This window comes from Strix aluco, chromosome 12 (genome assembly GCF_031877795.1).
Source record: "Strix aluco isolate bStrAlu1 chromosome 12, bStrAlu1.hap1, whole genome shotgun sequence".
NCBI lineage: Eukaryota > Metazoa > Chordata > Aves > Strigiformes > Strigidae > Strix > Strix aluco.
Window position 1 is genome coordinate 23,406,191 of NC_133942.1, and position 18,062 is coordinate 23,424,252.

General features: G+C 42.3%; 1 long non-coding RNA gene across 1 annotated transcript; it reads left to right on the forward strand.

Moving 5' to 3' along the window:
- Positions 1–2,945: 2,945 nt before the first annotated feature.
- On the forward strand, positions 2,946–4,548 carry LOC141928611 (uncharacterized). Its single transcript, XR_012624808.1, has 3 exons — positions 2,946–3,051; positions 3,761–3,837; positions 4,457–4,548. It is a non-coding gene; the product is annotated as an uncharacterized LOC141928611 (long non-coding RNA).
- Positions 4,549–18,062: the final 13,514 nt, after the last annotated feature.

The following is an 18,062-nucleotide window of genomic DNA, read 5'->3' on the forward strand; positions in this document are numbered from 1 at the left end:
AAAGGACACAACCCGTCCCGTTTTCTGAAAATGGAGTACAAAGGTATTACACATCCTCGTACCTTTCCATTTTCCAGGCTGTAGGAGTTCTGTAGATTAGAATGTACACGGAGGACGGCTCCGGGGGATCTGTGTCTTTCAGCCAGATCTGTTTTTCATTTAGGGACAGGGACAGCGGCAGCAACACCCACAAAGCTGCAGCAACGCCATCCAGACGTTGCACACCTGGGCCGGGGGGGGGGTAAGGCAGCCCGCAGAGGCGCTGGCCGCAGGCGCGAGGGCTCAGCCGTCCCCGGGACGGGCTGCGGGGCGGCCCCCCGGCCCCGCCGCCCGGCGGGACAGCTCCTACCTGCGTCTGCGGCGGGGCGCTGGGCCCGCGCTCCCCGCGGTGGCGGCCAGGCCGCCAGCGGCACCAGCAGCGCCAGCAGCAGCACCCGCCGCCGCGCACCCGCCCGCATCCCGGCGCGGCTCTGCGGGCGCGCGGGCGGGGCGGCCGGCGCTAGGGCCGCGGGGTCACGTGAGGGCCGCGCCCGCCGCCCCGCCCCGCCCCGCCCGCGCGCAGCCTGAGGGGGCCCGCGGCTGCGGGCCCGGGAGTCGCGCAGGGCTCCGCAGCCGCGCAGGGCCCCGCGCTCCGCCTGCCGCCGTCTCCCGCTTTCTGCCGGGAGGGGAAACGCAAGGTTCGGGCCGTCGCGAGTGCGCTGTCGGTGCGAGCCGCTCACCAGATGCTGTGCGAGCGCCTGCAGAGGTGGAAGGTGAACTTAAGCTCGCTGCCCTGCGTCTTTTGTCTGCTGTGACAATTTCTGTTTATTCCCACCGATCTACCAAAATTCCCGTGCTGGGGTGTCCTTCGCTGGGGCGGGAGATGTTCATGCCGTTTAGGTGAACGATTCGGCAAGAGCAAAGCTTGAGACCTGCCACACAATCCCTCCCTTCAGACCCAGTTCACTGAGCTCCTTTGTCTGGTGACCTTTCCACAATGAAGTCATGTGTATAATTGAGGATTAAATAGTAAAATACAGTCTTTTAGCAAGATGGCTTTGCAAAGTCGTGTTCTGCCCCCCCCCGGCCTCCCCAGTCACTGGTTTCTCAGAGAGTTGCGTTTCCATCGAATCACTTACAGACACATCTCCATAAACGTTTCCAACCCCATTGTGCCGAATGACGTTTTGAAGTGCCCCTGTTGTTAATCGTTTTGTTAGGTGCAAGGCTGATGCCTACATCTGTGAGAAGTGCAAACTGGAAAATACGGGTTTGCTTCATTGCATCTAATCCCCCTAAACTCTCTTGTTCCCTGTATTTGTGGTGTTTGGCCAATATGTGATCAGCCTCTCTAGGATACAGGAGATAAGGTGAAAAAGGTGTTTTTCTTCTGGATTGAATCAAACAGAATCATATGGCCAACATTAGAATATGAACACTGGCTCTCAGAGAAAAGATTTCTAGAACGACAAATTCTGCAGCAATTGCTGTTGCCTATTTCTGACCCCTCTGTGGCCCAGAACGCTTTTTACCAGAGCAAGAATGATTTTAATGGTCAAGATTTCTAGGGATGACAACTAACTTTCAGAAATGAGTTCTCCTTGCTCTCTGAAAAGCAGACTACAAGCAGAGGTATGGCAGCTGCTGCTTCTCCTGCTTTACGGGAGAAAATAAATAATTTTGGTCTTGAAGTACTTAAGGATTTTCTTCTGAATCCCACTTTCCACCAGAGTAAAACAGTACGAATTTTCCTGTCTAAATTACTGGTGGTTCTTTCCTTACGTAGGTCAACAGAAAGAGTTTTGATATCAAGGTAAGTGACTTCCTTGCTACTGCCTCTCTTCCTTACAGTTTATCGTTTGCCTGCTCTTAAAAACTCAGCACAGTTTTCTAATATCAGCTGCTTCATTTCAATTTAGATAATTTTTGATGGTGTGCTCTTTTTTTTATTGCTTTAAATTACTTACAAGCCTGCCGTTCTGATGGGAATGAGTTCTCTGGTACAGCAAAGTGCTTTCTGTGTAGTTAGGAAAGCTCAGTCATGCGGTTTCAGGATTTGAAGGTTTCACTATTCTCTGCTTTTGCTCTGTGTTCAAGCTCTAATTCCTTTCTATAGGCACCCCCTCTCCATGCATAGCTGAAGCAAAGCCAGAGCTTTGATTCTGCTGAAGACTGAGGCTCACTTGGTTTGCTAAGAAGTTGTGAGTGAGGTTGCTGCACTCACGGCCGCCTTGCCAAGCACACCCCTGGAGAGAGCAACAAACAGGGAAAAAAAACCTCATAGTCTCCCAGCATGAGGAACCACGCGCTATGTATCTGCATGCTTGACCCAGTGCAAAAACACTGACGGCCTGAGTGAGTTTTGGCCTCGGTGTGGCTGGCTGCCTGGTCTGGGCTATTTCAGTCCAAGAGAGCATTCTGCAAAGCTGGGGAGGGTCAACTAATAGTACAGATTTAACACACGCTGCTGTATTTTTTGGCTGCTGTTAAGATAAAGCCCTACTCTCTTTAGTAGTAAAAATAATAGATAAATACATTTTTCAGAGCTTCTGAAGGAGAGAGAAGGGTGGTTGTTTGCTAGTCAGGTTGCTGATGCTCATGCTCTACCACCCCATGGGATGTGCTGGAAGGCTCCTATAGCTACCCAAGCACAAGCATCTTAAAGGGTGAGGTAGCCTCAAACTACAGCAACTGTAGCTCCTTTTCCAGTGACCATATTTTGGAGTGAACTGCCTACTGTATATCTGAATGCCCCATTCAGTTGAGGATGGGGAGTTTTTTTGCTGCCCTTTAAGGCAAAAGGAGGTTGGGCTTCTAGAGGTCAGACTCCACCTGTGTGCTAATTAGTGGGCAGGTGGGAGAAAATGTGCATTGGGACCAGCTGGTGTGTTCCTGCACAGCAGGTACTCATTATCTTGTTAGTGGGGTAGGGCTTAAATACTTCTGCACAAGTCTAAGAAGGAGTTTTTCTATCAGCAGTGAAATTTGCTTAGTATTGTTTGAAGTTTTTTTTTCCTCTTCTTTTCTTCATAATGTCAGCAGACAGGACATGGATAGTGATGAAAAAAGCAGGTGAGTTGATCAGAATTTAAGGGGAGGGGGGGTCCTTGTTGGTAGGATCTAGTCCTCAGATAGAAAAGATATGGGGATAGCATGATGAGTCCATGACTAGCTTAAAGCAACAATTAAAGATATTTGGGGGGGGGGGGGGGGGGCTGAACTTCAGTCTTGCTGGGGGAAGCAAAAGGAGGTAGAGATTCTAGTAAGGGATCTGTAGCTAGCTTAGGTGTAAGTGATCATATGTATCTGTACAAGAATGCTGAGTTTCTTCAGCTTCCTTAATTATAAGTGCACTTGCAGTTTTTCTTCTAAGTCAAGCTGTGACCTACTGCTTCAATCATGGTTTAGTGTCTGTGTCATCCTTGTGGTTTTGGGGTTTTTGCTTGTTTGGGATTGTTTTGGTAGTGGTTTGTAGAAAATTAGCCTAGCTAGGGTTTGAATGAGTGTGCTTGGCCAGTCCCAGGGCTGATAGGAGTACAGCTTGGTGTTAGCTGTACCCTAGTGTTATGGCTCCTGTCCCAGTACGTGGACACTGTGCACAGCTGTGCTTTTCTCATATGATGGTCTGTGCATGTACATGCCATTTATGCTCCCAGTCACAAGGGCTAATATGCTGGGAAACAAAATAAGTGAAGATGTTTTCATCCTCAAAGGGAAAAAAAAAAAAAAACCCCAAACCCCAACATTCTTGTGATAATCTCATGTTATCCCGATTTGACAGAAAAGAAGCTGAGAATGAAAAGAGAAGCTACTACCTGGCCCACTGCTGTGATGGAAGGCTGTGCTAGTGCTGTTCAGGTCAGTTTTTACACTTCCTTTATTTTGTTTGTGCTGCTCGTGTGGCTTCTTTGGAGGGTGGAGTAACTGTGTAAAATTGTGGTCTCTAAAAGAGCTGATAGAATAAATTCTCTTACCCTGAGGTGCTCGGAGATCACCCTAAGGTGATGAGATAGATACTTTACTGTTGCAAAGTTAAAATGAGTCTCTCCAGTGTAACTCTATTACTCTTCATTTAAAAGACAAATATACCGTCATTGTCAGACCAGATATTCCCCTTTGTCAGCATTTCATGGCTCACTTCCTGGATCTAGATAGATTGATGATAGCTGTTTAATATTCTTTCCTCCATAACCAGTCATTTGAGAGTTGCCAACTCTCATGATGGCTGCTGTTTTTCTTAAAGCATCAGCGTGATGTACATTAGCCATGTAAGAATCCTAGCTTGCTTTCTATTTCTTTCAAATAAATAGTTGTAGAGAAAGCTTGAAAATGGGAACCTGAACATCTAATGCTGGAGTCAAATAAACACATGACAATATTATTTTCAAGCTAATCTCATGAGTTGAGGAAAGGGTGATGGGTTAATTCATGGCTTTAGAACAATGTCAAAGGGAAGGATTTGATTTCTGACCCTTAGCTCCCTAAAGTACACAAGAGGCAAATGCTCTTGCTGTGAATACCTCTGAAGATCCCTGGAAGATATAACTCTACTGCAGACCCTGGTGACAACCAGGAAAGCTGATGAGCTGTGAAGGAATGGCATGTGGTAGCCAACACAAGCTTGTGTGAGTCAAATTTATTTTAGGACACTTGGTCTTCATGTTCTGACCTTGCATCTGTGGTGAATGGGTTTTTATTGACTCTAAGCTGTGGAGTTGGGAACAGTGCATGGTTTTAGGTGGTCTGTAATTACACTTCAGTGTTAATGCATCTGTGAGCTAAATGCAGGAAGCTTCCAGCTTTTCAGTTGTGCTGTCTGGCAGCCTCCACCTCTATTTCAGTCACTAAGAGTGAGTGAAGAGATTATTTTTGTCAGGTAGACCATGGAAGCGTTCAGGTTATGTAGTCAAGGGGAGGTAGGTGAGGGTGGGGAGTTGTTGAGGCTGCTGTCTTCAGTGGGAATTGCAGTTGTGGAATATTTTTCATATAAACTGTGGAGTAAAGCCACTTCTTGTGGTAGTGTGGGTCGTCGCCTGACAAAGGCACAGCTTGACTTAGGGCTACCCCCAATGTTAAAAAAGCTAGAAGCTCCTTGGCAGGATTTTTTCCTTGCTTGTTCTCAAGTGAATGTCTGCTGAAAGGAGAGTGTACTATTGTTAGTTGGAGAAAATTGAATCTGTTCATTTTGGTGCCTGGGGATTTCTATTTTCCCAGTAATTCAAGTGTACAAAATTGCCCCTCCCATCTTTGGGCCCAAAGACCTCTCTCGCTTTATCTGCTATCTCTTTGGTGAAGCTCTACAAGCTCTGGTCTTAGCTTGCTCACTGGCTGGTTTGATTATCTGTTCAGGACATCAAAGGAATCTTTCTAAGTGAAAATGCAACCTATCCCGGTTTAAATGTTTTTAAGATTCAAGTCACTAAGAACTTCTCCAGTAGTATTTGAATGCTCCTCCATGTTAAGTGCTTTCCTTTGGTTAAAAGTCCTCGTTAAGACAATTGGAATGTATCGTAAATGTCAGTGCTTGAGGTATCACAAAACTGAACATCTCATGGTGGTTGACTGTCTAGATAGATCACATTAGAAAATCTTGCCATAAAGGCTAGATACACCTATGTATATCTATATAGGTAGATGTGTGTATATATATATTAAAATACCTATATGTATATGCTGGTATATAATTACACCTATATATACTGGGAGAGCAGGGCTGTTGCTAGCCAGTAATAATGCTGTAGAGAAGCTTCTTTGTATAGTTCTTGTTTGGTATTTCAATATACCCAGTGCCTTTAGAACATCTTAAGGCTCTGAAGCTCAGAAGGCTGCACATAGCCTAAAAAGGATAGAAAATTGTGGATGCTCTGCTAATAGAGCCAGCATGTTTCAAGCATGCAAGTCAGGTGTTTGCATGCAGGATGGCCAAAGAATGGAGAAGAATGGTGAGGTTTGTGAGGGGAGTCCTATGGATAATAGTAACATTGTACCATGATCACTTGAGGTTGCTCTCTTCTATCCCTCCAGCAGTTTGTGTATAAATACACATCCACCTCTTCTATTTCTAATACACTGTTAGGTCAGCGGGGCAGGTAAATACACCACAAAACAGGAGAGTAGATAATGGCAATGAGCAAGTCACGAATTTCTTTGTTAAAAGCTTGGGGTTTTGTTGTGTTCCCCCCCCCCCCCCCCCCCCCGCAAGGTCTTGTTTCTGTGGACAAAGGAGAACCAAAGAGCAGAAGAGTGCCTCCCTTGCCTGCAATTTCTAGGCTTATCTTTTCCTGCCAGTTTTGTGCACCAAGGAGTTCTGGTCCCTCTCAGTGAGTTTTGCTTCCACTTCTTTTCTTTGCTCTTCCTGTTGACACAGACACTTCAACAAACAGTTGTGCTTGTACTTACACTGGAGCATACGTTTGTTTTTCCCACTCTTTCAAGTCTATGTTTTCTATGGCTTTTTTTACTTTAGCTCTCACTGTGGCTGACTTAAGGCTTGGCTTCATCTGCTGCCTGCCATCCCTTCAGTGTACTTCTCTTGAACTGTTTTGGAGATCAAGATGCATGTTGAAGGCTGCGTGTCACGGCCTTTGTGGTTTCAGTGAGTCTGCTGAGTTTGTTGAAGTTTTGCTGCTGTTTTCCATTGTGTTGCTAATGAAACAGCCTAGCTGCTCTGGCAACTTTCAGCTGACCTTGAGTTTGCAAGTACTTAGGAATTTACATTCTACATAAATAAATTGGAAATTATTATTCTTATGATTATAATATTATTCTTATGGTTATTGCCTGCAAGTTCTGTAACCTCAGTGATATCTCAGGAGATAAAACAAACTCTCAGTACACAAGTGTCTGTATATAAACAACATCAAATCATGTTTTCTCCAATGCAATTGCTTCTTTTTATGTATTCCTATAACTGAACAGGCATTAGAAAAATAATTATTATTGACATACTAGAGAAGAGACACATTTAATTCTATCTTATAGGCTACCAAGTTGTTTCACCAGATAACATCAGCATGTACTAACATTATTTACAATGTAATGGGTGTTGTGGATTTGAGGATGTTTCTCTGTTTCAGAAATTGATTGCTGAAAGACAGCGTGTTGCAAAATACTACTTGTGTATGTTCGGTTATGTTATTGTGCATCAGTCTAGCAGAGACTCCTTGCATTTCCAAGTACCTTCAGGTTTTGGTGCAGTATCTGTGATGCTAACCTTTTGTTACTTTGTGCGTGTTGTGATACGCTCCTGGAAATTTTCTCTTCCTCCCCTCACCCTTGTGCAGTCTCAGAGGTGAGGCCAGCAGGGAAAAAAAACCAGCTTGGTTGCATTTTGGTTGTGCTTTTGCTGAGGAGGGGAAAAGGAGGGAGTGGAGAACAGTTTTCTCAGGAGCTGGAGCAGGGGTCTTTGTGGCAGCCTGGCTAGACAGTGGAGCATAAGCCTGTTGTGTCTTCTGTAATGAAGAGGTGGTGCAACAAATTGAAAAGCAGAAACCTCTGGAAAAACATAGCTGAATGGCTGCATGCCAAAAAGGTGGTCTAGATAGGTAGCTCTGTGAACCTGGAGTTTATGAAAACTAGCTGAAATTCAGCTGGAACTCCCTGATAAATTGGTTCTCCCAGTTTATACTTCAGGTGGAGTTCATGTAAATGATACCCAGACTAATATACAAGTTATACGTGTGTGCAGACACTTACCTTTCCTCTGGAAACACTGTAAGCTTTACATGGGGATGAAGGAACAAAATCAATTCTGTACTTCTGCTGAGGACATGACAGAACTATTACTGCTCAAACTGAGCAGTGCAGACAACTGAAGCATAAAATTCTTGCGAACTCTGAGAATGTGTCTCTTTAGAGAGCTTTGGCGCAGTCCCCCACCGCTTCCTCATGAGGTATCTCATCACCAGAAATGCAGTTTGTGTTTTGTCAAAGGACTTCACTTCTCCCAAGCTCACATAAACTGCTGGTGAGTTACTACTGATTGTTCCTTCACAATGCTAACTTTTAAAAGCTCCACTGTGAAATGGAGAATATTTAAAACCTCACACATTTAACAGTAATTCTGTGATTGCTGTAGATGCTGGAACATAATATTTTTAATATTCTAAGGCAACTTTTAAGTTTTTATCAGACCTTCGAAAATGAACACATTGATGTCTTAATTACTAGCACAGAATATATAGATAATACTGTATCTTCTACAAGAAGCATGTTGTGCTGACAGAGGAACTGACGTGATAGAGCTGAAACTTTTTCCCCTCAGGATAGAACAATTATTATATCCTTGTGTCTCTAAAACTGGTTTCTCATATTCTCACATATCATGAACTCTTTATGATTTAGGCTATTCTCATCTATTTTAAAAGCTTCTAGCCTGTGCATCTGTTTTCTGGCCACTAGAAGCATCATTTTGTTGTGGTCAGTTGTCACTAATAAACATAATCAGCAGCCATGGAGGTGATGTGCATAGTATATGCAAGTTTACGCAACTTCTTCCATGGAGCATTCTCCTTGTCAGCAGGGGATGGAAATGGCAGCCAGCTCTCCAGCTGCTGTCCTGTTCCTGCTTTCCAAGAAGGCTGTTTCAGTACTGACTGGTTTACTGATAAACATTTTTTTACCAACAGTTCCTGGCTTACCTTTTCCTGGATCATTTTTAGATGTTCCTATTCATTGCCAAAGATTTCTCAGCTAGAGCTTGACTGAACAAGTAGCTGATTCAGCATAACAGGCTGGAAGTCACCAGCAAGAATTAAAAAATGGTGGGAAAATAAGGAAGCGGGTCAGCTAGAAATGGAATAGGCACTCTTGATGACGAATGGTGGATCCAGTGGATCTGCTTTCAGATGCTTTGGCTCTAATCTGTTATGTCCACCTCTGACACTCTGCATTCTCCTTGAATGAGAATAGCTGGTTGAGAGGTCATTATAAATGTAAAGCTAGTATTTTCCTTTCTCAAGTCGGTTGCTGCTGAATTTCATCTGCCACACTGAGAAATTTGTAGTTAAATGGGCAGGGGTTTTTTTCACCATATTTTCCCATCTGTTTGCAGAGAAGTAGTGACAACAGCTTCAGCTTTGTGAACTATCTCCACACTTTTTCCACCTATATCACTTCCTTAAGCTGGGAGTACATCTTTATTTCTTACTCTTTGAAGAGCTTCAGCTGGGCTAAGACTGTGTGGAGCCTCTCATTGTGCTTTTCTGGTGTTAATGCCCTCTGAAACCAAGGCAAAATCAGTTGGAATCAAGGAATGGCTTTAGGTGGGTTCTTCTATTTTCCTGTGAAAACTTTGAGAGATCAAATACAATCCTCTGGTTGAATGTGTACACCTGTGCTCCCTTGGAATTTAGGAACACTGACCCAAATTCTGCTAGTGATTGAAGTGTAGAAGAGTAGTTGGCTATATTCAGCTGTCCCAGAACTGGTGATTTTCTAGTTAGTGAAAGCTGCTACTTATTTTTTTCTAAATTCCCTACTATGCTTATTTTGATCCTGTGGGGGAATGATGTATTTATGTATGTTTTATGTAAATAAAATGTCTGGTCTTCCCCGCCCCCTCCCCTTTTCTCTTGAAGTGACCAGTGAGCATGCCCACTCTGATTCTTCTACTCAGTTTAACAGTTCCTAGTTTTGAAGACCCCTCTGATTCAAGGTGAGGGACACTGTCCTTACAGCACAAACTGTGTATTCTTCAGTTCCTTTCTGGGATCTGTTTACAGCTGTCTTCTCCTGAAGGACTTCCTTGAACTTTTTTTCTAGTTTAATCTCCTGCCTGTCTAATGAGTTGATGCTCTTGGTAAGATACTTTGCACAATCTTTAACCTTCAAGACAGGACAAACAATTGGCAATATAAGACTCAAGGCTTTTAAAAGCCCTGTTTGGAAATGCTTTTTTCATATGCTTTGCGATTTAAATATTTCTTTCAACTTTACAGAAACGATAAAGAAAATGATGCAAATTTAAACAGGCTTTAAAAATGTTCAATTTAATTGTCCTTGAGATATTGAATACTGGATCTGCTTAATGGGACATCTGCTGTCTAGGAATTTTAATGTGTTATAGATTCCAGTCCAGTTCCATAACTGTGGGTGTTTGACCTTTGGATACTCAAGAATGAGAATGTTCTACCTTCTTTCCATCTACTGCCCTGCAATCAGTCCTGCTATGTCAGCTAGCCTCACATGAGGGTCTTAGGTACTCTAAGTTTTCACTGCTAACAACATAACAAATGTTTAGGCATCTAAGTTGAGCACTTAAGTTATTGTCATTATTTGATGTGAGGGTTGGGTTTTTTTAAAGATAAACAGTTTTTAACTCCCCTCTCGGTTCTTATGAGCAAAACCAGCACTATGGGTAGTGTTTGCAGCAAAAAATTGTTCTTGTGAGCTGCTATCATCTGTCAGAGCCATGAGCCTATTTCTGTGCAAATCAGCTTATTGCTGTGAAGTTGTGCCAGCTCTGACAAAACCACAGAGGGATTATTAAATATAATAAAAAGTTTCAGTGAATTCCTCCATCCCTCTTTACTGTGCTCCCAGCTTCCCAGGTTCTAAACGTTAAAAGCCAGCCACAGGTCAGATCCAGTAGCTCTAAACTACTTTGGCAGTTCTCTTGGAGAAGATGCAGAGCAGTAAGTCTTAAGGAAGAGAAAGTACTGTTGCAAATCTGCACAAACAAAATGTTCTTGCTTTTGACTTCCAGCACAGTTAAAACGCTTCCCCCCCGCCCCCCCCCCCCCCCCCCCCCCCCCCCCTTTGTTAAAGTTCAGCATTTGGGAGTGTTACACACTTTTCTGACTGAACTAGAAAACAGAAATATGCTTGTGCCTGCACCCGAATCTGGGGCCAAGCAGACTGTGACTCTTGGCTGATTGAAATATAAATCCCAGTGTCTGGAAAATCCAGATCTAAATACAGCCCTAAAGACCTATCACTGTGGGATTCACAGCACCAGAGTGCTGGGGGGGGGGTGGAGGGAGAAAAAAATATCGTTGTTGCTTCCATAGTTGCTAAAAACTAATGGAAAATGCTGTAGGAAGAATTCTAAAAAACCTCAGATAATGCTCTTACTAAGGTATTTCCTGAATCTATAGTGAAATGAAATAGTTTAAAGCTTAGTCTGTCAGCCTTCTTGTGCTGGCAGGAGAGTGAAGACAGCAAAGTAAATCCATATGCTTAGTATTTGTCATGAACAAGCAGGGGTACAAAAAAAGATGTGGTGACCACTCACTGACTTGCTCTCTTGCATGCATTTGACTTTTATTTTAAGAGCAGCATTGTTGCCTCTTACTGTCTTTGTTAATACCAAGAGGATACATTACTGTGTTTCTGTTTGCATAACCTGTTGTGGCAAGACAGCACCCTCTATTCATATGCTTACCTCTTGCTAGTGCTAGTGTTATATACTATAAATGCATCTCATGCATTTCAGTTATGTGGTTATGTAGTGCTTTGCTTGGGCAGTATATTTAGCAAATTGTGTAGTCAAATGATTATGTTAGACTGAATGGTTGACGTCTAGTACACAAATAATTATGACACTAAACTTACTATGTATGAGCTGGAGCCATAGCTGATTTCAGTGACAGATGGAAAACTCCACTGAACCTTTTATTGGCCATATGCCATTTCTGAGTGTTGGCCAACAACAAGATTTGTTGCTAATATATAATGATTTAAACAGTAAAAAGAGCAGCTGCACTTTGATTTTTGGTGCCTTTACTACAGGTTTTCCTGGAGCTTTTGAATATCTACTGCCGCTTTCTAATGCAAAACTGTCACTTCTAGTCTGTGAGAAGAGACTTTATCTTCCCAGCACTATCTGTGGTAGAATTTTATATTTTGATACTTACAACTAAAGCTCTCCTCTGCCTTTTATTGCATTATTAAGTTGACAGCATAAAAATCTCCCTGCAACATGGGGCTGGCAATGGCTTGTAAGAAGCTGGCTCTGTTGTGTAGTACCACAACAGAGCTTTTTTTAGGCTGTCAGTAAGTCTTTATGTTTTATGGCCTGCCTGAGGACTGGGAGACCAGTATTCCTCCAGCTGTTCAGAGAAGACAACTTTCAAAGCATAGTTCATTGAGAGGAACCGCATGTGTTGTTCATCATATTACCAGGACAGTGTTTGCAAATGTGAGCATGTGGATAGAAACTGCAGTCATTATCTATGCAGAACATGTCATAGTGTTTCTACTATTGCTGGCAGAGCAGAAAACTTGCTGCCATGCAATGCTTTGACCTTCATTCCTCCTAAGGAGGGTTTCACTGTGTTGTCCTTTGTCAATCTGCTCACTCCGATATTCATCCAGAGAAAAACACAATTGGAATCTGGAAGGCAGAACTGTTCTGGCCCTGGGCCCAGCAGGAAATAGCATAGTAAGGGAGGTACATGACAAGGAAGCACATTCCAATAGAACTTCATATATATATATATATTTTAGGAAAAAGAACACTTCATTTTTTAAGATTTGTATTATGCAAACTTGAATATAATTAAAACTGGATAAACGTTTGTTCTGGGCAGCATTATTCTGCACTGCATTGAAAAGTACTCTAGGGGTTTCTAGGATGTGTTTGATCCTGTGGGTCAGAAACAGTCATCATGTTGCTTCTGTGCCAAGGGAGGCATGAAGTGGTCATTGCATAAAGTGTTTTTCATTGCAGAAGGCAAGCAGGTAGGGAAGAGAGCAGTTAACACCTGTATGCTCCTTGCTCCTCCTAGGAGATGGGTAAGAAATGAGATTACTGTTGCTATCTCCCTTCTGCGACGGCTCGTATGGAGGGAGTTAAAAGGTCTCCACTGGGTGCCTACAACCATGGTTTGGTTCCTGCCTGGCTCGTGGGACATGCTGTGGGCCGGCCTGGGTGGCACAGTCTGGCCTGGGTGCACACGAGGGCAGTATTTGGCGTTAGCTGGCTGTGGCTGAGCTCTGCTCTGCGGGGCTGGGCTGCCTCTGGGTCTCAAGCCTGGTTGCTAATGTGCTGTTAGGATGCTGTCTGTAGTGCTAATGTGCTCTTGCATTGTATCGGACAGAGACTACCTTTCTCATCTGCCTAGGTGCCTTGCCATCTGTTGCTAGAACAGTTGTTCCCAGTAGGGTAAGTGATTTATCCATGCAAAGCCTAAAACATTAATTTGTTTCTTTACCCAATAGTAAAAAGTAACTAAAGGAAGGGCCTCTGCGCATTTACTGCATCTTTGACCTTTCTTTGTGGTCTTTGCATGCCAGCTGAATCCAGATCTCCCAGGTTGGATTGGTTGCTGACTGCTGCGTGCTCTGAAAGTGTCAGCGCATTGGCACTATTCATCCCTTCCTTTAACAGACCAATGTTTTGTTACGTTTGTTTGTTTATTTATCTTGTATCTCTTCCTTTAGCTTTGGAAAGGCAGCCATGTAACTGCTGGCTGCAGGCAGGTTGTTTCTTCACAGCTAATAGCCTGTCTGTTGTAGTTTGAATGTTTGTTGGGATGCTCCTTATCTAGGTCATAGTTTTTCTTCTCTGTCAGATTCCTCCTACACCCCTATTTGATCTTACATACAGCAAGCTATCTGTCTCAAACAGTCAAGCAGAGCTATGCAAAATATTTGTGAAGTGATACAGATATTTCCCACTTTGTCATGTCTTGTAGAGCATTGGACCCATGTGAAACCCACATCAGTCATAGGGATAGAAAAAGGTGTAATTTTTATTTGTATTGGAATTGAGAAGTAAAAGATAAATCTAATTCTGAGAGAGGTTTATAGCTGGCTGTGTTTATCAATCTGAAATGGTACCTACTGGGGAATAATTTTCCCAGTGATGTGGATGCTCTTCGTGTATCATCTGTGAGCTGCATGCTCTTTCAGAGTGTCCTGTGCATGTTTTTATCTTGCACAGCTAGTGCATGACACCTTGTGCATCTGTGCAACACAGGCCAACCACCCTCTTCCATTTCTGACTGTTCTTACACATTTTTGATGCAACCTTACTCTGGTGTCTTGTGATAAATCAAGCTGAGTCTAATTCAGATGTAGAACAGTCGCCCTGTTCTCTGCTGGTTTTTGTTGGTTTTGGGGTTTTTTGGTGACCTTTTTTCCAGTGTTGAGAGAATCTCTTATCCAGGCGTTTGTAGTTAGGTGCAAACTGTTGATCATAGAGCATTTGTGCTTTCCTTATGTTGTACAATTCCCTAATGCCCATATATGTCACTGACTACATCATCTGGCATCAATGTATGTTGGTCTAAAAGCTAGTTAAATGAGGTAGTGTCCTTTGCTATAAGGAAATACATACCAGCTTACACTTTGAGAGTTTAAAGGCTGTTCTTCAGATAGTTTTGAATCATCTATGTGGATGTAAATTAAGGGAAAAAAGAGTTATTTTAAAAGCTGTTGGGAAGATTAGTGAAGGCTGTTTTTCCCCCCCACCCCCAAATTGTTGTCATGTACTTCCCATTAATGTTTATAGGCACTTGTGTGTGCAGTCAAACAGGAAAGAATCAGATAACAGAAAATTATTATGGAAGCAATAAAGTTCTACAGTTTCCTTTTTTCTCAATAAATTTGTTCTTGGTTCATATAAAAAATTGAAATAATTTTTCTGACAGGTGTGCTGTGGGTAGTGTTTAGCCGTGGTTAGCAATGTCTCCTCGTGATGTTATTGCATAGCAAGACCAGTGATTTACAAGTTCAAGATAAGGGTCATTGGCAGTGTATGAAGCAATTAAAAATGGGATGATTCTTGGGATGACATGTACAAAAATGAAAGCCCTTTGCTAGAAAGCAGCACTTGCTGGTGTCAGCTGGTGATTAGTATTTGTTGTCTTAAAGGCCCAAGGTTATTGCAGTCTTGTCTTTTTCAACGCAGCAAGCTCTTGGTGTGATGGGCACGACTCATGCTTGGCTGAGTGCTGTGGCTGCAATTTCTGTTCAGCTGGTACTCATGCAGAATGAGTGTGTTAAGATCTTCAGCCAGATCTTGTTGAGCAGTTATGCCAAGCGTGTCTTTAAAATCCAGTGGTGGGAGTAGAGACTTACGACAGGTAAAGCAACGGTGTATGGGGAATGTTTTTGTAACCGTAATTAGTGTACTTTGACTTTCATAAGATGGGAAGAGTTTTCTGTATTGAAGATTTGTGATGACTTGGAGGGGGGCAAAAAATAATTCATGCTAATCTTTCTGACTCTTTTACATCCACTGTGATTTCCAGGGTTTGTTCTATTAGCAGCCTTCACTTGGCAGATGAATGGTGGGAAGTGGGTCTCTGAAGAGGCGCTGTGCAATAGCTGTTTGGTGCTTGCTCCAGGCATGTGTATTATCTTGTTTATTCCTGAGCAGATCTGTTTTCTCCTTGCCTTTCAGCAGCTCACCCCACTGTTGCCTTGTGTGTTTTGTTCTACAACTGCTACAGAGATATGTGTGAGCCTGTACACGTGTGCAGGTGGATACTTCACAGCTATCTGGAGACAGTGATCATGCAAAGCACAGAGAGCAGTGTGATAAACAAATGCACCATTGCTGGATGGGACCCAGGAGCATAGTTAGTTGGCTCTGCTAATGCCCAGCTGGATGAGTTTAGCAATTCCCTCCCAGATCTGTGGCCTTTAAAACGAGGACAGTGTTGATGTTCTGTGTAGGGGTAAAAAATTGTAATGTCTAAAGATAAGTGTTACTTGAGAAGTAATTTTCTTGATTATGCTGTACATGGCAAACAGGAGCAAATGATCAAGTGTTTTTGAATAGCTTTGACAGGAGATGGCATCTGTTGAAGTCCAGGTGGATTTATTAGCAGAGTAACCCTGTCTCCCTAGAGCTTGCTGCTGTCACATGCTGCCTCATTCTGCGTTCCCTACTGGAGTGCATACCAGTGCAGTGTGCAAATGATATTTAATTATTGTTAACAGTTTTAAGGAAAAAAAATAAGTTAGTTCCATACCAATGTTGATGATAGATACACCGATATATAGACACTTATACATGTATATTTTCATAGAGAATATACATAGTGAATAAAAAATAAGATTCACACATTCGAGTACCTTCCTTTGATTTTCTTCTCCTGCACTGAATGTAACACGCTATATAATTAAAATATTTTGTGAGAGAAAATTTTACAAACCAAATCCTGGCGACCTTTAGTTCCTAATCTCAAAGCTGCCAATAGAGATCTGGATGCTTGGGAGCCGTATCCAACTGCAGACAAATCTCAGGTGCAAGCAGAGTGATTATTAATCAGCAGCTGTGCTTATGAACATTTGTAGTTATTCCTTTTTTTCTTAAGTAGTAAAAAAAAATCACACTTTTCAACCACATTGGATTAATAGAGCAAAGCATTTTGTTTTTTAACTTGGACAATAATATGACTTAAGCTGACCAGTGTGGGAGTACTACTCTCCTGTGTTGCCTGAAATCTTATACTATGTGCGTATATCATCAGACTGACATTGTAAGAATATCCACCTTTAACTGAAGTGATAGGTCCTGTGCAGCAGAAGGAACCATGCTCTGGTGTTGTACAAGGTTCTGAAGGGACATAATCTACTCTGTTAATAAAATCCTTAAGTTTCTATGTCATTGTGGATCTAGCGATTTATCTATGTATGTAAGTGGTACTTACTACCATAACAGTCTGTTTGAAATAGAAACAATCACAGCCAGATACTCTTAAATATTTTGTTCTCAGGTCACTAGGTGAATAGACAGTAAGGTTGTACATGCAAAATGGATGATGTTTTTCTGAGGTTTCTGTTTGCGTCAGGTATGTCTCTACTATCACATACCCAAATATGCAGTGAGGACATTTGGGGAATTTAAGAGGTCTCAGAAAGCAAATGTTCCATCACAACTAATGTTCTCCTCCTGCTGGTCATAATACCTCAGGATATCAAAATGAATGGCAGAAATGAAAGCAAAACAGTATTTATTTGACCAACAGTGTTGAGCATCAATGTGAAATAAATTAGAACCTGTGCCTGCTTATGACTTTTCTTTATATTTTTGATTTGTACAATTTTTTGATCCCTTTCCTCTGTTGACCTTCAAAGTACTGGTTATTTATTTATTAGCATAATACGATTACATACCTATCTGCAGGGTTTAAGATGAAAATTGAAACCTTGCAATAATTTGGCTAAAAACTACTAGAGCATTCAGCCAGCTGTCAAAATTTTAAGAGAAAACATTAAGCAAACCCAAGCTGTAGCTGTTTAGCTGATATCTAAACACAGTCAGCATAGCTACCTGGGTAGGTGGCACTGTGACTGGCTTAATTTGCTGGCTACAGATATGAATTATTAGCAAAATGCAATTTGGTGACAGCTTACACACTGTGGGCCATGGACTCTTCTCAGTCCACATGTGCAGCTTGTATTACAGCCAAATTAGATGCATTTATAATTCATTCTCTCTTTCCCTCCATCCCTCTCTCTCACTCTCTATTCTGTACAATCTGTATTTGTAACTTAGATGGACCAGGGCTTTGTTAATTATGTGTCCAGGAGAACATCGCTTGCTATCACCTTATGGATTCCTTATAGATGTAAGTGGCTAAGAACTGATTAAAAACTCATGGCAGAAATAGCAGCAGCAGTACTGTTACCTAAAATGTGACTGTAGTTTGTTTAAATGGTGGGCTTTAATTTTGGGAAAAAAAAAAAAAAAAAGATTCTGCATTTGGTGTGGATGACTAAGTGTTGCTAATTCCCAGTTGCCCAGCACAGCCCATATGTGCCAGATCTTGCCCAATACACTTTCTGGGTCCTAAAGGTAATTGATTTTTAAGGCAGAAGCAGTCAGTAGTATTGGTAAGTAATTATTTGACTTTATTTGAGTTTCGTTTCCCTTGTAATATAATTGTAATAGTCGAATGGCTGTTGATATCTTTAAGTCTGTCAAAACCACTGTCTTCTCAGAACCTTGCTTTGAAAGTGTGTGCAGCCTCGGGGAGTTTGGGTTCTGTTGCCTGCAGAATGTGTGTCTTACGTAAATATTTACAGTAGACATATGGACAAGTTTCCTTCTTTTGTAAAGTTGAACAAAAGGCCAAAGCTGTACCAATGCACTTAGTGACCTACATAGTAGTTGTGTATGTTTGGGG